At 35.3% G+C, this 22330-nt stretch overlaps 1 pseudogene; it reads right to left on the reverse strand.

Annotated features, from left to right (window-relative positions):
* Positions 1-11319: 11319 nt before the first annotated feature.
* Positions 11320-21728, reverse strand: LOC101699659 (mitotic-spindle organizing protein 1 pseudogene; annotated as a pseudogene).
* Positions 21729-22330: the final 602 nt, after the last annotated feature.

Here is a 22330-nt window from a genome sequence, read left to right on the forward strand (position 1 = left end):
AGAAGTACCTTGGAAGACAAATTAATGAAACTAACTCTGGAGGAAATATAAAATTTGAATAGCACCTATTAAAGAAAGTATATTCCTAACTTGAAAACCTACCTATATGACAACAGCAGGCTCATATACATTTTAACTGATAAATTATATCAAACATTTAAAGCAGATAAAAGAAGGAACACTTCTCCCCTCATTTTAGGAACTCAACATTGTGCTAATCCTAAAACTGGCTAAAGATAATAGAAGACAAAAGTATGAACATAGATAGAAATTTGTTTAACAAAAAAAACTATTAGAAGTCAGATCGGGCAGTAGGTAGAAAGTGGTTTTATTATAGGGAAGGCAGTGTTGGTTCAGCATTGGAAGATCCACCCCCAAAAGTCATCATTTTAACACAGGAAAGGAAAAAGCCATATAATCCTGTCAGTAGTTGGAGAAAAAGTATTGGACTAAATTATACAGCTGTTCATGGTAAAAGCTATCAGGAGACCAGAAGTAGAACAGAACTTTCTCAACAGATCAAAGACATGTACTCCATACTTCCAGCAAAAGCACCTTATATGAATGGAGAAGATACAATGCTTTCTCCCTGAGGTGGGGAACAAGGGCAGATATGCCTACTCTTCATCTGTCCATTAAACTTTGAAGCATAGACCCAAACCAAAATAGTCTGGCAATAAAATGACACAACTAGCGTAAGACTGGCAAAACCTTTATATGTAGATGAAATGATCATCTACAGAGAAAATACTAAGAAATCTCTAGAAGCCCCTAGAACTTATATTTGAATTTAGCAGGATTAGAAAGCACAAGGTATACATAAAATTTCAGGTCTATGTATACTTGCTATAAATGAAGAATTGGATATTGAAATTTAAAAGTTACATAGGAGTACAAAGGACCTAGAAAAGTAAAAAGAAAAAGAAAAAAAAACCGTGTTGGAAGACATTTAGTACCTAATTTTGAGACTTCTTCTAAAGCTACAGTAATCAAGGCAGTGTTGGTGTGAGGAAAGACATAGATCATTGGAATAAAACAGAGAATCTAGAAATAGAACCACACACATATGGTCCACTGAGTTTTGAAAGATTATTTAACTAACATTTTATAGAACATAAACTCAATTCAAGAGCAGAGGAAAAGATAATGTTTTCAGCAAATGGCACTAGGACACCTGGTATCTATATACAAAAAATTAACCTCAAATCTTTATTTCCATACATAAAAATAACTTGAAAGGATCTATGAACCTAAATATAAAAGACTAAAACTATAAAACTTCAAGAAGAAATTATAAGGGAAAATGTTTATGAATTTAGGGTAGGCAAGAATTTCCTAGGATAAAGAAAACATGATGTATAAAAAAAATTGATAAATGAGATTCCATCAAAATTTAGAACTTTAAATGACATCGTTAAAATGAAAAGTAGTCCTTAAACAGACCATATTTATAATGCATATAACCTATGACCAGAATATATAAAGAACTCTTACAGCTCATTAATAGACAACCCAATTAAAAAGTAGACACAGGAAGATGATAAATAGCCAGTCCAGCACAAGGAAAGGTGTGCAACACTAGAATCAGAAAAATACAAATAAGTACAATAATAAGATTGAATTATACACTCATTAGGGAGATGAAGTTAAAAGTTTTAAAAGAACAAATGTCAGCTTAGGTGTGAACCAGTTAGAATTTTCTAATACTGGGCCAGGAATTTAGCTCAGTGGTTCTGCCACCAGCCCCACAAGTGCAAGGACCTGAGTTCGATCCCTGGTACAAAAAAAAAACCCCAAAACTAAGAACTTTCTAAAACTGCTAATGTGAATGTAAAATGATAAAACCATTTCAGAAAACAATATAGAAATTTCTTCTATTACTGTTAAAAACCAACAGTCCTGTTCTTAAGTTTTTACTTGAGAGGAATGAAAACACATGTTCACAATAGAATTGTACATAGAAGTTCAGTATCCCTTATCTGAAATTCTTGGGACCAGAGTGTTTCAGATTTTTGTTTGAAATCCACTTGATCTGCAAAAAGGGTAGTTACTCCTGCTTTTATTTGGGGGGGGGGGTTCCTGTCGCATGGAGTATTGTTTTCCACCCTTTAACTTTCAGACTATGAATTTCTTTGTGAATTAAATGTGTTTCTTGCATGCAACATTTTGTTGGATTTTGCTTCTTGACCCATCTGCAGGTATATTTCTTTTGATTGGTGAATTAAGACCATTAACATTGATGGTTGTAACTGATACGTATTGACTTATCATTGTCATGACTTTTTCTGTTTGTTGGATTCTCCCCCTTTGCATTTAATTTCTTGTCATGCCCAATGGATTCATTCTGCTGGGCTTCCTGGGGTTGTGATTTTGAAAGATAATTTTGCAGGGTACATCAATCTGGGTTGGAGGCTGTTTTTCTTTAGGGCTTGGAATATGTCACTCCAGGCTCTTCTTGCCTCGAGGGTATGTGTTGAGAAGTCTGCTGTGATTCTGATGGGCTTTCCTTTGTATGTGATTGGTTTCTTCTCTCTAACTGCTTATAGAACTTTGTTCTTCTGTTGAGTTTCTGGAATCTTAACAATTATATGCCTAAGTGTACATTTTTTTATCAAGGTTGGTAGGAGTCCTATATGCCTCACTTATCTGTATGTCAAGTTCTTTTCTCCTGCTTGGGAAGTTTTCTGCCATCACTTCTGTGAACAGTTTTCTTATGTCATCTTCACTCTCTCCTGTTTCTTTGTTGACTCCAATCAGTGTTATGTTATTCTTCTTTGCATCATCTAGCAGCTGCTGGATTGCTTTCTTGTGGTCCCTTACAATTTTAAAGCAATTTTTCTTTTCCTGGTTGTTAATTGCAATCTTATCTTCTATATCTGAAATTCTGTCCTCACATTGGCTCATTCTGCTGTGTAGACTTTCAATGGATTTTTTCCTCTCCTGGAAATCTGTTTGCATCTGTTTTATGGATTCCATTTGTTTCCTATGTTGGGATTCCATCATGTTCCTGAGCTCCTCTCTAGATTTATTAATTGTGTCTTCCACTATGAGCACAATCTCTGCTGTTATCTGAGAAATTATTTCTGATTTCATTTTTTCCAGATCCTCTTATGTTGCCAGTTCAGTGGGTCCAGGTGGTTGAGTATCAGAGTGTTCCATCTTGTTTCCCTTCGGGGTTGCTGTAGGTGATCTGGAAGTCTGTTTTTGAGACTTGTTTAATTGTCTTCCCATTTCTATGGGGGAGGTGTTGCTGCTGGTGCCCATGCAGCTCACTTCCTGTGTGCTGGCAGGGGTGGTACAGTGGCTCAGAAGCCTTCTCTTGTGTGCTGGGAGCAGTTCACCTCCTCTGTGCTTAGCTTCTAGGACTTCTGTTCTGTCAGCTACTTAAACATGTTTGGTAGCCATTTTTCTCCTGAAGCTGAAGTTGCAGAAATCTTGTGTGGTACTGGTTTGGTATACTCCTACACTGAGAACACAACAGGATCTTCAACATTCAATACCTGTGGATCTAGTTGAATTCTGCCTCTGAATCCAAGATGAATTCACAATGCAAATCACAGTGATTGGTACACAGTAGAAATGAAGTATCATTTGAATGAATTTAAAGTTGGTTACAAATTCTGCCAGAGCCTCATTTCCCTAAGTCAAGAGAGGAAAACTCCACTGAAGATGGAGTCAAGGGCCTAGAAAGGCCAATTACCAGGCTGAGGCATCCCTGGCCTGCTGTGAAAGCGTGGGCCTATTTGGAAGTAGTCAGGGGCAGAGCTGTTGGGCCTGCCTGCAATGGGACACGTGGTCTGAAGTAACTTCCTTTCCCACTCTTGTTCTTTTATTTTCTGATTAACGCCCTGATAGTGCCTCAGCCATGGAGCTGTAGGCTAGGTGCTGCTACAGGGTTGCAGCCAGGAGAGTCCAGACAATTGGGAGTGAACCTCACCAGCCGTGGTACAAGACTCAACCAAACTCTTGAACAAATGGACTTAACAAATGTTTAGAGTATTCCACCCCACAAAATCAGAATACACATTATTTTCAGCTGCACATGGGTTGTTCTCCAAAATAGATCACATACTTGCTCATAGAACATTTTTAAGTAAATGCAAAAGAACTGAAGTTATCCCCTGTATATTATCAGACCATAGTCCAATGAAATTGAAGATCAATAGCAAAAGAAATGACAAGAACTTCATAAACACATGGAAATTGAACAGTGCACTCCTGAACAACTGATTGGTCACAGAGGAAATTAAAGAGCTCATACAGTTTCTATAATTAAATGACAATGCCAACAAAACATGTTGGAATTTATGGGATGCAATGAAAGTAGTCTTGAGAGGGAAATTCATAGTAGTGAATGCTCATATTAGGAAAACAGAGTGATCTTAAATAAACAACCTAATGCTGAACATCAAGCTTCTAGAAAAAGAAGAGCAAGACAAACCCAAAGATCATACAAGGGAGAAAATTATAAAGATCACAGCAGAAATCAATGCAATGGAGACTAAGAGAATGATACAAAAACTTCAATGAAGCAAAGAGTTGGTTCTTCTAAAGAATAAACAAAATTGACAAACCCTTAGCCCAAACTTGTCAAAAATAAAAGGGAAAAAAAGGCCCAAATCCATGTAATTAAGAATGAAAAGGGTGAAATTACAATGGACCCAGCAGAAATCCAGAGGATCATCAATACCTACTTTGAGAACCTATATGCCAATAACATGGAAAACACCGAAGAAATGTACAGATTTCTAGATATATATGAATTACCAAAATTGAAAGAAGAAGACCTAAAAATTCTAAACAACCCAATATCAATCAATGAAATTGAAAATGTAATTAAAAACTTGCCAATGAAGAAAAGCCTGGGTCTCATGGCTTCACTGCTGAATTCTACAAGACATTTAGAGAAGAACTATTTCCACTACTGTTTAAACTCTTCATTGAAATTGAAAGGGAATTAATATTCCCAATTTTATTCTTGGAAGCAAGTATCACCTTGATCCCCAAAGCAGAGAAAGACCCAACCAAAAAAGGATACCATAGGCCAATCTCACTAATAACATAGACACAAAAAATCCTCCATAAGATACTGGCAAATAGAATGCAGAAGATCATCAAGAAGATCATACACCCTGACCAAGTGGAACTCATTCTCAGGATGCAGGGATGCTTCAACATATGGAAATCAATAAATGTAATACACTATATTAACACATCCAAGGACAAAAACTATGTGATCGTTTCAGTAGATGCAGAAAAGGCATTTGACAAAATCCCACACCCATTCATGATAAAAACCCTACAGAAAATTGGAATAGATGGTCTTTATCTCAACCTGATGAAAGCCATCTATGAAAATCCAACAGTCAACATCACACTAAATGGTCAAAACCGAAATCCTTCATGCTAAAATCAAGAACAAGACAAGGATGTCCACTATCACCATTCCTGTTCAACATAGCTCTGGAAACATTACCCACAACAATTAGACAAATGAAAGAAATAAAAGGAATAAAGATAGGAAAGGAAGAAGTTAAACTGTCATTATTGCAGAAGACATGATACTCTATATAGAAGACCCCAAGAACTCCACCAAAAGTCTTCTAAACTTAACAAAATTCAGTAGAGTAGCTGGATACAAGGTCACCACAGCAAAAATCAATAGCCTTCCTGTACACAAACAACAGACTTGATGAGAGAGGAAGTGGAGAAACAACCTTTTTCAGAATAGCATCCCCCCAAAATGAAATACCTAGGAATCAACCTAACATAAGAAATCAAAGACCTCTACTCTGAAAACTACACCACTTTGAAAACAAGAGATCAAGGAGGATATCAGAAAATGGAAAGACATCCCTTGCTCCTGGATAGGAAGAATGAATATAGTGAAAATGGTCATACTTCCAAAAGTGCTCCATAGATTCAATGCAATCCCAATTGAAATTCCAATAGCATACTTCGCAGACCTTGAGAAAACAATCCAAAAATTTGTTTGAAACAAGAAGAGACTTAGAATAACAAAAGCAAAATTCTAGGTAACAAAGACAAGGTAGGGGGTATCACAATCCCCAACTTGAAACTCTACTACAAAGCTACTGTGATAAAAATAGCATGGTACTGGCAAAGAAACACACCCAAGGATGAGTGGAACAGATTAGAAGATGCAGAAGCAGCTCCAGAAATACTCAGCCACCTTATCTGTGACAGAGGAGCCAAACATCCTCACTGGAGGAGAGATTGCCTCTTTAATAAATGATGCTGGAAAACTTGGGTTTCAACTTGCCAAAGATTAAAACTAGACCTATATCTCTCACCATGCACTAAACTAAAATTGAAAAGGATTAAAGATCTAAATATTAAAACAGAAACCAGTTGGAAGAGAATTTACGTAGAACTCTTGAAGCCATTGGTGTAGGAAATGACAATGAACAAAGCCTCAGTCACACATTAAGTAGCACAAAGAATCAATAAATGAGATCTCATCTTATTAAAAAGCTTCTGAACAGCAAGAGAAACCACCAATGGTGTGAAGAGACAACTTGCAATGTGGGAAAAAAAATTTACCAGCTGTTCCTCAGACAAAGGTCTACTATTTAGAATATATAAAGAACTTAAAAGAAAATCAAACCTCCCAAATTTAAAGACCCAATCCAATAAAGGACATCTGAAATGAACAGACATTTCTCTGACAAAGAAGTAGAAATAGCAAATAAACATATGAAAATATGTTCAACATCACTGGTCATTCGAGAAATAAGATGAAAACAATGCTGAGATTCCACCTCACCCGAGAAAGAATTGGTGCTACCAAGAAATCAACCAATAACAAATGCTGGCAGGGTTTTGAGGGGAAAGGAATCCTTCTCCATTGTTGGTGGGAGTGCACACTGGTGCAAACACTGTGGAAATCAGTATGGAGATACTTCAAAGATCTAGGACTAGAGGTCCCATTTGACCCATCTATTCTCCTGCTGGGTATCTTCCCAAAAGAATTAAAAGAATCATACCACAGCAAAATATGTGCACCCATGTTTATAACTGCACAGTTTGTAATAGCTGAAACTTGAATATAGCCCAATTGCCCATCAACTGGAAACTGGATAAAGAAAATGTGTTTTTTAAAAATAAAATGCAGTACTACTCAGCCATAAAAACCCGACAAACTAGAGACATTTATAGGTAAATGGATGCATATCGAGGCCATACTCTTAAGTGAAATAAATAGGACACACGTGTAAATACCGAATAGTTTCTCTGGTATGAGAAACCCAAAGTGTAAACAAGGATGAACTTGTATAATAGATAATGTGAAATAGGAAGAAGAGGTGCAATGTTGAAGGGGAAGTGGAAGGTGTAGGGGAAAGGAAAGAAGGGAAAGGAATAATATGAGAAAATGAGAAAATGGAAACACTGTAAATTTGGAGGGGTGGAGGGGTTGAAGGCAGGGCAGGGGAGTGGGGAAAAAATAAGAACCAAGATATATTATGTCAAGGCACAAATTCCCAATGATGAATGTCATCATATTGTATACTTAAAATGTACCAATAAACAATGAATAAAAAAAGAAAGTGATTAATCTCCATTGTAATGCCATGCTAAAAGCAAATATCAGGAGAATAATTGAATAGAATTGTCTTCCAAATACCAAATATATTCAATTAAAATAATATCTAATATGCACAGTATGCAGAATATCTGGAAATATGTACCAAGGAAAAAGACATTTTCAGAGTTGCAATATGTAAAATCTCATTACAGATCAGTATCAATAGATGAACACTTACAATCGATTTTGATGAAAAGGAACAAGTACTTTGAACTTCAACTAAGTGAAATGTTATCTCTGCAAAAATCAATCACACCTCAGAACACTGGGAGGGCTGAGGCAGGAGAATTCCAAGTTCAAGCCTAGCCTGGGCAACTTAGTGTGATCCTGTCTCAAATTTTAAAAAATTAAAAATGACTGAGGATGTAGCTCAGTGTGAACCTTGGAGTTTAATCTTCAGTACTGAAAAAAATACTTGTCATCTTCTCCTTAGTAGATGTATATTACAAAATTTTGCATTTAGTAGTTAAGTACATTTTAAATTTGACTAATAAAACTTATTAAAAATTGTTTTCCTTTTTGTTATAAAATTATCTATAAAATATTTTGATTCTGCTTTTGGTTCCAAATACTTAATGTTTGGCCTCCCATAGTAAAAATTGCTGGCCTCTGAGATATAACCCATGTTATATCATGCATTGTGATGGTTTGACTTCTTCATTTTTATGATATTGCTCATCTCATAATCCTTTTCCACACACCCAAAGCTGATAGTCCTGTCCTGTTATTACATATATATATATATTTACTCATAATCCTAATATGCTTCTATTTCTGTCTCACCATTGTAATGCTGGGACTTTGCTTAATATTTATTTTAGTGGGTTAACCATGACCATAATATCTGCCTCAGTGAACCTGGTGAACTAAAGTTAGGGTTATTCATGTAGCTACACAAAACTGTCCTCTCAGATGAACTGGAAACTGAATGTCCTACATCTCTTTTTCGGCTGTCCCCCACATGGATACACTTTTTCTCCATCATTTTCCATTCATAAACTTAATATCTTATGCCAGAAATGTGGGTGGAGTTTTTGACACCTCCTTCTTCCTCAATTGTTACATAAATCTATTCCACCAAGCCTTGCTAACTTTGTATTGCAAATATATTTAGAATCTGAACTCTCATCTCTGTCACTGTTCTAAACCACCACTACCCTACTCTCCATTCCAGTCTTGCTACTTAAAGTGCATTGTTCATCCAGACACCATTGTACCTTATTAAAAAATCATCCTTTTAATCAAAATATCCCAGTGTCTATCCACTGCATGTAGGTTGGACTCCAAGACCCTTAACATGCTCAAACATAGTGATGTCACCCCCACCATCTCTCTCCCTATCAAACCATTTTCACTTGTCTTTTCAACCATCAAATTTTGGCAAAAGTATGTCTTCTTGTACTTTTATAGTTCACCAAGTTCTTCCTCACTCAAAACTTCTGTGATCTGCTTCAGTCTGGACTACCACTTCCTTACTAAATATTGTCACCCCAAAAGCTTCTAAAATGCACCTTTGCTATTGTCTTGGCATTTCTTTTTGTCTCTTCTATAACAGTTTTCACAACTTTTTTTTTTTTTTCTGTGGTACCAGGGATCGAACTCGGGTCCTTGGCTTGTGAGGCAGGTGGTGGAACCACTGAGCTAAATCCCCGGCCCAACAACTTTTAACTTTATACGTGTGTATGAGGTTGTTCATTTGAAGACTACCCACAATATCGAGATGGCTCTAAAATTTGCCAAGAGCCAATTTTATGAATTAGCACTTCAGCCTCCTTCCTTATTAATTATAAAGTTAGTCAAATTGCATGAATTATAATTGTTTAAATATGGGGGTTTTTGCCAATATCACCAAAATGGCTTTATTTTTGTCACTGACACATACGTGACACTTCAATTTTGTTATTTTGTTTGCTTTCTCAAATATTACTTCAGTGTGCATTAAAATATATGTTTACATTTAAGGAATGTGACACACGAAAGTCCTCTCTGTAAACATAATCCTTTTTCAATATATTTTCCTACTTTGTTTCATACTTAAATAACTTAATCTACAAAATCATAAATAAAACCATCAACTCTTAAGGCCCAAAAATATACACAAAATTTGGAGTTTGAGAGAAGTGTTTTCTTTGATTTTATAAATAACAGCCAGTATTTGCTATATTTATTATCAGTCAAACGCTTATCACAAGTTCTGTCTTTTAACTCATTCTGCAAAAACTTTTTAGTTTAACTGATAAAGATGTCATATATTTGAAAAATTGAAATAGCCAAAAGCCAACATTTATTTTTTTAAATGTCAGAGAAGCTGGCTAGTTAAATATTGCTAAATCTTATTAAAATCACTCAGGTATCTGAACAAAAAGAAATGCTACTGTAAAGTAAATTCTTGTACCATCATTTAAATGGCATCTAACAAAACTTAAAATTTAAGAAACAGTAAAATCTGATTAAATCCTTATTAACTTTGCAAAAAAAATTTCACTGAGATTCTGTTACAGGAACAGAACCAATTCTATCCTAAATTTTCTAAAATTTATTCTGAAATCATCTCTTTGATGAGTTTCAAGGGCAAAAATGAAGACAAATAAGGATTTTAGAAAACCATACTTATAATTCCTGATTCACATTTAATTAGTTTTTGTTTAATGAGTGCAAATCTTTACTTCTTTAGAAAATACAATATTTGTTGAAACATACCACCTACCTACTGGTTTATTAAATAACCACCCAAGATTACTAGATAAGCATTCCAGTTACTTTTTTTTTTTCTTTTGGTACCGGAGATCGAACTTGGGTCCTTGTGCTTGCAAGTCAGGTGGCAGAACCACTGAGCTAAATCCCTGGGCCTCCAGTTACTTTTATGTAATAAAAGTAAAAAGGAATTTTGCAGGGTGGCTACATTTCATTGTATAAATTATTTTGTAGGCTTTCATAGGATATAAAACTTAGAAAAAATTCTCAATATTTCTATTAGATTTAAATGATTTAAACTAAAAATAACACTACGCTAAAAACTGTCAGTACTTTTAAAATTTTAGTTTCTAGAAGTTTTATTTTTTATTCAATACAAAAATGATTGGCTCACACTATTAACTTCCCAAAACTCTTCAAAGACTAACTGTTCTTCGTTAAAGAGTAGATCACAAGAAATGTTCTCTATGGCCTTATTTTAAAAACAAGATTCTGGTAAACATAAGAAATCTAAATCAAAATTCACAAATGGTGGCCAAAATCTTGTCAACGTTCAGCTTAGTACAACATAAATCCACAGTTGTTATGCATAAAAAATTCAAAATTAAAGTTTATAATGGAAATGTTAACAAGTCATAACTGCTGCACATCCTTGCTGATGGGTTCCACTATACTTCAACCAGGCACAGCAGATGTGCAAAGCTGCCAGACAGACTGCTTAGAAAATTAAAGCTATCAGAGCTATAAATAAGGAATACATAACCATGAACACAGCAATGCCAAAGCATTAGAGCCATTTTTTAAAAAATGAGTAAGATGTGATATAAACACATCTGATAGTTCTTCTGTAAGCCACTTTCCATTGATTTATAAAGCTATGGTTTTATAATTCTTTTTAAAAGGAAAATTTTTTTCTATACTGCTGCATGCAGTAATTTTACTGTACATTCTTGACTATAATGCAATCTTCAAATCCTCTTGAAGAGCTTGACATATCTCATCAAGATTTCTCCAGAAAGTCAGCTTGTATTTTCAGCAGGCTTTAGTGCTTCAGTGGCCTTGCAGAACTCCTTAATGACCAAAAATAAAGCTTCTGGATTAATGCCTTGTTCACAAAGTCGTACACAAAATAGACAGAGTTTCCATATCTAAGCCAGTATTCAAAATTTTTGAAATCTCAAGCAGAACGTCCGTAGTCTCCCTCACCACGTTGAGGTTCGCCGCCGCCCACGCCGCCCCAGCCGCCCCAGGGCCACTGCCGAGGGACTGTTTAAATATGTTTTGATGATCCCTTTAAGGTTGTGGTTTATAGTTTTTAAAATTGTATCTTCATGGTAATAGGTACAGTATTGTTAACATTTTTGGAAATACTAAAGTTTTGACATTAAGTGTTTAAGCATTGCTAGACTTAATATACCCAGTTTTATGAATATTGTGATTATATAATAGCACAATAATGTTTCATATTAGATGGGAACTAATACATTATACTGTAACTGCTGCTGGGTATAATGCACAGGCAAGTATAAAATTACTTCCAACTTCACACACGATAAAGTCAATATTATAAAGAAATTTGAATATTAATAAAATCACATAAATACTAATAAAATATTGAAAAAATATTTTTGTGGACCCAAGTATAACAGCTACACTTGAGGGATAAAAATACAGTGAAACCTTGCCTTACAAACTTGATCAGTTCCTGAGGGCTGGTTGTAACTCAAGTTGGTTGTATATCAATGCAGCTGATATCTTGATAATTACCTAGGTACACGGTATAGATAACAAGAGGCATATGAATCTTCCTTTAACTTAATTAGTCCAAGTTGTCTGAATGTCAGACTGGTTGTAACTTGAGGGTCTGCTGTCTCACCATAAGCAAATTCAAAGGGAAATGACAAAAGGTATAATATTTTAAGTCATTTCAAAAGGTCTGATCTTCCTATTACATAGAAAATTTTTAAAAATCAGCATTAACAAATATACACCAGGTGGTAAAACTGCACAAAGATATGGAAAGAGCAACTTAAAAATCAATACAATGACTTTTAAACACAAGAGGGTAAGATAAGTAAAATTAAAGCTTCAGCTAGATTACATTATTCACCTCTTAGATTGGCAAACATCCAGGGATTTAGCAACAAATATTTCAATACAAGGGTATTGAAAATGAGATATAACCATGACACATAGGAATTTGTAAGCTTGTACAACTTCTTTGGGGTAATGTGGCTCTAATCTTTAAGCATTTATTGCAATGAATAAACAAAATAAGTGTTTATGTTTTGCCTACTTTTATTCAAAATTGTACCAGAGATTTAACAATTCAATATGACAAGAAAAAGAAAAAAATAATGAACAGTGATAACAAAGAAGAATTTGATTGCATTAGCACATAATAGAATTATCTAGGAAGAAAATTTTGGAGATTTTACAAAAGAATTACTCAAACTAATAAGTGAGCTTAACAAAATTACAGTATATAAGGCTTAAGTACAAAATGTATTGTATTTCTATTTACAGTTGGCCTTGTGTATCTGTGTCTGAGTCTGTGAATTCAACCAATAGCAGACAAAAATACTCTAGAAAAAATTTTTATCTATATTGAACATGTACAGATTTTTTCTCATCATTATGCCATAAGCAATAGAGTATAGCAATTATTTATATAACATTTATATTTATTACTTGTTATAAGTAATCTAGAGGTTCGGTAATGTAATTTAGAGGCTTTTATGTTATTTGCAAATATTGCACCATTTTAAATAAGCTGTTTGAGTAGCTGTGGATTTTCCTATTCATGCAAGGTTCTGGAACTAATCCACTATAGAAATTGAGAGGCAGTTATATTACCTTTGAATAATCAGTTCCCTGTGCACTCACAATATAACAAAGTATTTGCCTGTTGTTGTATGGTGTGTTCTACTGATGCCATTTGGGGGTAGATTATTCTTAGTATTGCTCAAGTCTTTTCTATGCAAGTTTCTCTCTATTTGTCCTATTGATTAATGAGAAACATGTTGAGAAGTCCTCCCAGTATATTCAAGGATTTATCTTTTTTTCCTCTGACTTCTCTGTTTTTCATCTATATTTTGAAGCTCTCTCCTTAAGTGAATATACATGTAGGTGGTTATGTCTCATCTTCTTTAAGAATTAACTTATTTGTACTAAAAGTTGTATATGTTTATCCCTGGAAATACTCTCAAGTACAGTGTCTGTTTCATAGTAAGTACATATGACAAAAAACCATAAACTCAGAAAATTTCATAGATTTTGATCACTAATTCTATTTCTGGGATTTTATTCCAATATACTAACTTAATAAAATCTTAAATCATAAAAAGTTCATTACTTATTGGTGGGAATGTGAACTAGAACAATCATTATTGAAATCAGTAGGGAGATTACTCAAAGAACTAAAATTATAAATTTCAATTGACCCAGCTATTCCCCTTCTGGATATCTTCCCAAAAGAGCTAGAGATATCATATTATAGTGATAGATGCATGCAATGTTTATAGCAGCACAATTCATAACAGCTAAATCCTGGAAGCAGCTTGTAAATACACTAACAGATGAACAAATAAAGATAATGTGATATGTATATATAATATAATATACAGCTATAAAGAAGGATAAATTTAAGAAATTTGTAGGAAAATGGATACACCTGAGAAATATAATGTTGAGTGTAAGAAACCAGATGTTTAAGCTTAAATACAGTATGATATCTTTCATTTGAGTAAAGCAAAGTACTAAGAAGCAGCAAAATAAAGGATGGATAGAAGGAAAAAAGGGGATAGATCTTTTGCAAATGGGAAGGAGTCCAGGGGCTGAGTGTAAGGGGAGGGGAGTAGAAGTAGCAAAATTTAAGATGTGCTGTGCAGAGGTACCAAATAAATACAATGAATATAAACATTATAGACATATGAAGCAATAAATATGAGATAAGGCTATTAAGAAGAATAAAAATGGGTCGTGCAGAAGACACCGAATCACACCGCTGCAAACAGGCAGGTCTGCCCATGCCCTACCAAGGTCCTGAGTCATGCAGAAGACACCCAATCACCCCACTGCAGACAGGCAGCGACCTGGTTTCAAACTACAAAGACACAGAGGACACCAGACCACCAGACCAAAGCACTGAGTCCCGCTGCTCCCGGCCCAGAGGTAGGGGCTTCTGAGCCACCATCCCACTGCACCTGGTCCAGAAGAACGGGCTTCCCAGCTACCATCCCTCCTGCTGCTCCCAACCCACAGGAAAGGGCTTTTGGTTCACAATCCCTACCGCTGCTCCTGGCCACTGACCCACCTCTCCCAGCTCAGAGGAGGTAATTCATGCAGGCACTAACAGCCCCATGCCCCAGTCAAAATAAGAAAACACATAAATAAGTCTCAAAACCAGACTTCCAGATCACCTACAGGAACCCCAAAGGGAAATGAGATGGAACACTCTGATACTCAACCACTGAACTGGACAACAAAAGGAGATCTGGAAAAAATAAAATCAGAAATAATTTCTCAGATAACAGGAGAAACTGTGCCCCTAGTGCAAGACATGATTAACAAATCTAGAGAGGAGCTCAGGAACTTGATGGAATCCCAACATAGGAAACAAATGGAATCCATAAAACAGACGCAAATAGATTTCCAGGACATGAAAAACTGCACTGAAAGTCTACACAGCAGAATGAGTCAATGTGAGGACAGAATTTCAGATATAGAAGATAAGATTGCAATTAGTGACCAGGAAAAGAAAAACTGCTTCAAAATTATAAGGGAACATGAGAAATCAATCCAGCAGCTGCTAGATGATGCAAAGAAGAATAACATAAGACTGATTGGAGTCAATGAAGAAACAGGAGAGAGTGCAGATGACATAAAAGATCTCTTCACAGAAATAATGGCAGAAAACTTCCCAAGCATGGGAAAAGAGCTTGACATACAGATAAGTGAAGCATATAGGACTCCAAATAGCCTTGATCCAAAAAAAATCTAGACATAGGCATATAATTGTTAAGATTCCAGAAACTCAACAGAAGAACAAAGTTCTCCAAGCAGTGAGAGAAAAGAAACAAATCATATACAAAGGAAAGCCCATCAGAATCACAGCAGACTTCTCAACACAAACCATCAAGGCAAGAAGGGGAGAGACATATTCCAAGCCCTAAAAGGAAACAGCCTCCAACCCAGACTGATGTACCCTGCAAAACTATCTTTCAAAATAGATGGAGAAATAAGATACTTTCATGACAAAGAGCACCTTAGGAACTTCGTGACTACCAAACCAGCACTCCAAAGAATTTTACACAATATCCTAGGAACAGACATTAAGGATCACAACCCCAGGAAACAAAGCAGAATGAACCCATCTGGCATGACAAGAAATTAAATGTAAAGGGAGAGAACCCAACAAAAAGAAAAAGTCATGGCAATGACAAGTCAATACGTTTCAGTTATAACCATCAATGTTAATGGTCTCAATTCACCAATCAAAAGAAATAGACTGGCAGAATAGGTCAAGAAGCAAAATCCAACAGTATGCTGCATACAAGAAACATACTTAATTCAAAAGGAAACTCATAGACTAAAAGTTAAAGGGTGGAAAACAATACTCCATGTGACAGGAACCTGAAAAAAAGCAGGAGTAGCTATCCTCTTTGCAGATCAAGTAGATTTCAAACCAACACTGATTAAGAGAGACGAAGAAGGACACTACATCCTTGTAAAGGGAAGAATCCAAGAGGAAGAGATGACAATAATAAATATCTGTGCACCAAACACTAGTGCACCCAACTATATAAAACAAATACTAAGGGACATGAAAAGTCATATATGCACTGATACAATTGTAGTGTTGGACCTCAACACCCCACTGTCACAAATAGATAGAGCAACTAGACTAAAAATAAGTAAAGAAATACTAGAACTCAATCGAACTCTTGAACAAATGAACTTGACAGATGTTTACAGAGTCTTCCACCCCACAAAATCAGACTACACATTCTCCTCAGCTGCACAGGGGTCATTCTCCAAAATAGACCACATACTCAAACACAGAACATGTTTAAGTAAGTGCAAAGGAATTGAAGTTATCCCCTGTATATTATCAGACCATAGTGTGATGAAATTGGAGATCAATAGCAAAAGAAACTCGAAAAATTTCGTAAACATGTGGAAATTGAAAAACACTCTACTGAATAACCAATGGGTCACAGAGGAAATTAAAGAAGAAATCAGACAGTTCCTTCAATTAAATGACAATGACAATACAACATATCAGAATCAATGGGACACAATGAAAGCAGTCTTATGAGGGAAATTCAGAGCAGTGAATACACATATTAGGAAAACAGAATGAGCCCAATTAAACAACCTGATGCTGAACCTCAAGCTTCTAGAAAAAGAAGAGCAGGACAAACCCCAAAGCTCATACAAGGGAGGAAATTATAAAGATCAGAGGAGAAATCAATGCAATGGAGACTAAGAGAACAATACAAAAAATCAATGAAGCCAAGAGTTGGTTCTTCGAAAGAATCAACAAAATTGACAAACCTTTAGCCAACCTTGTCAGAAAAAGCAAAGAAAAGGCCCAAATCCATGCAATTAGGAATGAAAAGGGCAAAATGACAACAGACCCAGCAGAAATCCAGAGGATCATCAATACCTACTTCCAGAACCTATACGCCAATAAGATGGACAACACAGAAGAAATGGACAGATTCCTAGATACATATGAATTACCAAAGTTGAACGAAGAAGACCTAAAAATTCTGAACAACCCAATATCAACCAATGAAATTGAAAACATAATTAAAAACTTATCAACTAAGAAAAGCCCGGGCCCTGATGGTTTCACTGCTGAATTCTACAAGACAGTTAGAGAGGAACTGCTGCCACTACTGTTTAAACTCTTCAATGAAATTGAAAAGGAAGTAATACTCCCAAATTCATTCCTGGAAGCAAGCATCACCTTGATCCCCAAAGCAGAAAAAGACCCAATGGAAAAGAGAACTATAGGCCAATCTCACTAATGAACTTAGATGCAAAAATCCTTAATAAGATAATGGCAAACAGAATGCAGAAGATCATCAAGAAGATCATACACCATGATCAAGTGGGATTCATCCCAGGGATGCAGGGATGGTTCAATATACACAAATCAATCAATGTAGTACACTATATCAATAGAGCCAAGGACAAAAACCATATGATTATCTCCATAGATGCAGAAAAAGCATTTGACAAAATCCAACATGCATTTATGATAAAAACCCTACAAAAAATTGGAATAGATGGTCTCTACCTCAAACTGATAGAAGCCATCTATGAAAAACCAACAGCCAATATCATACTAAATGGTCAAAAAATGAAATCCTTCACACTAAAAGCAGGAACAAGACAAGAATATCCACTATCACCACTCTTGTTCAACATAGTTTTGGAAACATTAGCCATGGCAATTAGACAAGAGAAAGAAATAAAGGGAATAAAGATAGGTAATGAAGAAGTCAAATTGTCATTATTTGCAGATGACATGATACTCTATATAGAAGACCCCAAGAACTCCACCAAAAGTCTTCTACACTTAATAACCAAATTCAGTCAAGTAGCTGGTTGCAAGGTCAACACACAAAAATCAATAGCTTTCCTCTACACCAATGACAGACTCACTGAGAGAGAAATAGGGCAAATAATCCCTTTCACAATAGCATCCAAAAAACTGAAATACCTAGGAATCAACCTAATGAAAGAAATCAAAGACTTCTTCTCTGAAAACTATGGCACTCTGAAAAGAGAGATTGAAGATGCTATCAGAAAATGGACAGACATCCCCTGCTCCTGGGTAGGAAGGATTAATATAGTGAAAATGGCCATACTTCCAAAACTGCTATATAGATTTAATGCAATTCCAATTGAGATCCCAGCAGCATACTTCATGGACCTTGAGAAAACAATCCAAAAATTCATTTGGAACAAGAAGAGACCCAGAATAGTAAAAGCAATTCTTGGTAACAGAGACATGACAGGGGGTATCACAATCCCCAACCTGCAACTATACTACAAAGCTACTATGATAAAAACAGCATGGTACTGGTAAAGAAACAGTCTTGAGGACCAGTGGAACAGATTAGAAGATGCAGAAACAACGTCAGATACACTCAGTCATCTTATCTTTGAGAAAGGAGCCAAATACCCTCACTGGAGGAAAGATAGCCTCTTTAATAAATGGTGCTGGAAAAATTGGGCTTCAACTTGCCAAAGATTAAAACTAGACCTGTATCTCTCGCCATGCACTAAACTAAAGTCGAAGTGGATTAAAGACCTAATTATTAAAATAGAAACTCTGAACCAGTGGGAACACAGGTTAGGTAGAACTCTTGAAAACTTTGGTGTAGGAAAAGATTTTATGAACAAAACCTCAGTTGCCCATGAACGAGCACAAACAATCAACAAGTGGGATCTCTTCTTATTAAAAAGCTTCTGCACAACAAGAGAAACCACCAGCAGTGTGAAGAGACAACCCACAAAGAATCTTCACCTGCTCTTCCTCAGATAAAGGTCTATTATCTTGAATCTATAAAGAACTTCAAAAGATCAGGCCTCTCAAATTTAAAGACCCAATACAAAAATGGGCATCTGAAATGAACAGACATTTCTCAGACAAAGAAGTAGAAATAGCAAATAAATACATGAAAAAATGTTTAACATCACTGGTCATTGGAGAGATGCAAATGAAAACAATGCTGAGATTCCACTTCACTCCAGAAGCAATGGCTGCTATCATGAAATCAACCAATAAAAAATGCTGGTGGGGCTGTGGGGAAAGAGGAACTCTGCTCCACTGCTGGTGGGAGTGTAGACTGGTGCAAGCACTGTGGAAATCAGTATGGAGATACCTCAAAGAACTAGTACTGGAAGTCTCATTTGACCCTGCTATTCCACTGCTGGGGATCTTCCCCAAAGAATTAAAAGAATCATATCACAGTGATATACATGCGCCCATGTTCATAGCAGCACAGTCTGTGATAGCTAAAACTTGGAAACAGCCCAAATGCCCATCAGCTGGAGACTGGATCAAGAAAATGTGGTTTTTTAATAAAATGGAGTACTACTCAGCCATAAAAATGAGAAATTAGAGACATTTATAGCTAAGTGGATGCACATTGAGGCGATACTCTTAAGTGAAATAAATAGGACACATATGAATAAATACTGAATAGTTTCTCTGGTGTGAGAAACTGAAAGAGTAAAAAAGGACTAAATGTATAATAGGTCATGTGAAATAGGAAGAAAAGGGGCAAAGGGGAAGGAAGTGGGAAGGCTAGGGGAAAGGATACAAGAGAATGGGATTAATACGAGAAAATGGAAAAATAGCAACAAAATCTTTGTAAATAGGGAGGAATGGAGGGGTTGAAGGGAGGGCTGAGCAAGGGTGAGAAATAAGAACCAAGAGAGATTACGTAAAGGTGCAAATTTCCAATGATGAATGTCATTATATTGTATACCTAAAATGTACCAATGATTAGAATGAATAATCGATAATGTAAAATAGGAAGAAAAGGTCCAAAGGGGTAGGGGTAGTGGGAGGGGCAGGGGAAAGGAAAGAAGGGAAAGGATAAATGCTGAGAAATGGAAAAAATGTAAATAAAGTCTCTGTAAATAGGGAAGAGTGGAGGGTGTGAAGAGAGGGCTAGGAATGGGGGAAAAATAAGAACCAAGATGCATTATGTAAAGGTACAAATCCCAATGAGAAATGTAATTGTTTTATATACCTACAATGTACCAATAAAAGAATTTAATAAAAAAAATTAAAAAATTAAAAATTTAAAAAAATTAAGAGGAATAAAAATGAGGAAAGAAAATTTAGAGACAAAGGAAGGGAGGTGGATGTGAAGGGGAAAGGGATTAAAAAAGAAACAAGCTATGTTATGCATATATACTTACTCCCCAAGATGAATGTGAACTTTATGTACTGCAAATATCCATAAATAAAATAGATTTTTAAAAAATGTTTATTTGTGTTAATACTGGGCTCCCTGCAAAGAAAAAACAACTGAATTGTAGAAAATAGGAGAATATGTAAAATAAATTATAACGCATAAATGCTGATAACATTTTATTTATTAAATATCACATTTAAATAGTATTTTTACAAGTAATTACAGCAGTCTGAAAAATAATTTACAGTTAGAGTTAAGAGTGTTATGTTTATCACACAACTTAATTGTTAAAATTCTGTGTTAATGTTTCCGTGGATCTCTCCATTTTTACTTAAGAAAACTACTTTAATGTCTTTTTTTTTCCTCTGGTACTGGATATTGAACTCAGGACACTGTGCTTGTGAGGCAGATGAGGTGCCACTGAGCTAAATCCCCTGCCCTTTAGTGTCTTAAATAGCTTGTTGAGGCCTAATCTTGAAAACCTAGTTGTGATAGTAAATGATAAAAAGAAGCATAAAATGTACGTAAACTATAGCTACAACTGTCAGTATTAGATGTAAAGTGTTCTCTGATTAATGAGAATTTGGTGATTTTTTTCTTCCTTCTAAATTTCAGTTTTTCCACAACATTGTAATGAGAATGGTTTGTTGACTATACAATGAATCATTACATAATCATTATATAATTAGATCAGAAACATCAACTGAAATAACTTTATAAGAAATAGGTTTATACAATAATCCTCGGCAAGTGGTTGGGACATTTTTCTCTTAATTATTTGTCATAAAAGTACATGTTGAATTTTCGAAGATTGTATCAGCTCTTTATTGCATTGTTAATATAACTCACAGCTAACTTAGAAAAATATAGGTAATGTCAGGATATCAACTTCAAATCCAACCTCTACGATTTGATGACTGTATAATCTTTGAGTTATCTGAACCTATTTCAGCATTTAAAAATGAGAATGATAAAATACGTAAATAAATAATAATATAAATAAATATTAAAGAGATTGCAGCAGTATCGATTTGAGGTAGCTGATGCATGATGGAGGAAAAAAGAGACGTAAGATACTAGTAAGATTATCTGTAGGTTCCATGTATTTATACCTGGAGAAAAAAAGAGGATACTGAAGCAATGTAATGTTGGAACTTGAGGCCTTAGTATTGACTTCAAGGAGATGATAAATTGACTCAGAGTTGTTTTATTTCAGTATGGGTCTAGCTTAGGTTATAATCTTGTGCATTGAGGAAAAGAGTGAGATCAATTTCTGAGTAGAATCTGGTAGTTTCTAGTCCCTGAGTAAAGAGAGATCCAATTTTCATGTATTTGTGTATTGTTCTCTTTTCTGTTTTCACATCAACAATACATAAAATTTAAAATTTAAAGGCATAAAATCAAATTTAATATCGCTGTTAAATCAACATGTATTAGACTTAGCTAAATTTCAAGGCAAACCTTGAAGAAAATGGCGTCATGACATGCTATATTTCTAAAATAGTGAAATTATTTTGACAATGGGTAAGAATCTGCAAATAGATTTGAAGGAGAGAAGTAGAAATAGCTCATTCCATCCATGAAGAACAACTTGAGAAAGGAGTGAAAAAAGACTATGGATTGTAAAGAAATATTTATGGGAATTAGTGATGTTGTTCCTCTATTGATCTTACATATTAACAAACTCAGGAGCCAACATTGCCTCATGGGCATATGAAATGAAATAAAACAGCAAGAAGAATTTAGTGCTAGAGAGCTTACGGGTTTTTCCTCTTGCTGAGGGAGTCACACTAGTCCAAAGTACGATAAAGGGCCAAGATGACCTGGTGCTTTTTGCTGACTTTCCAGGTTTGTGTCCCCAAATTCACATTACCAAAAGTTTTATGTTGTTCACAGGGCATGCCACATTTGTGCCCATTAGAAAGTAAATACCTAGCATTAGTTAACACAAAATACCAATTATACCAAAAAGAAAACAAAGTATGACAATATTGAGAAAGCAGAGAAATTTGGCAAATGGTAACAATAGATACACCTTTATCCACTAGTTTACCAACGGTCACTTGAAAAGCCAAGTTTCAGT

Source organism: Heterocephalus glaber, unplaced genomic scaffold (genome assembly GCF_053883595.1).
Source record: "Heterocephalus glaber isolate CG9 unplaced genomic scaffold, H.glaber_assembly_v1.0 deba00001428, whole genome shotgun sequence".
Classification (NCBI taxonomy): domain Eukaryota; kingdom Metazoa; phylum Chordata; class Mammalia; order Rodentia; family Bathyergidae; genus Heterocephalus; species Heterocephalus glaber.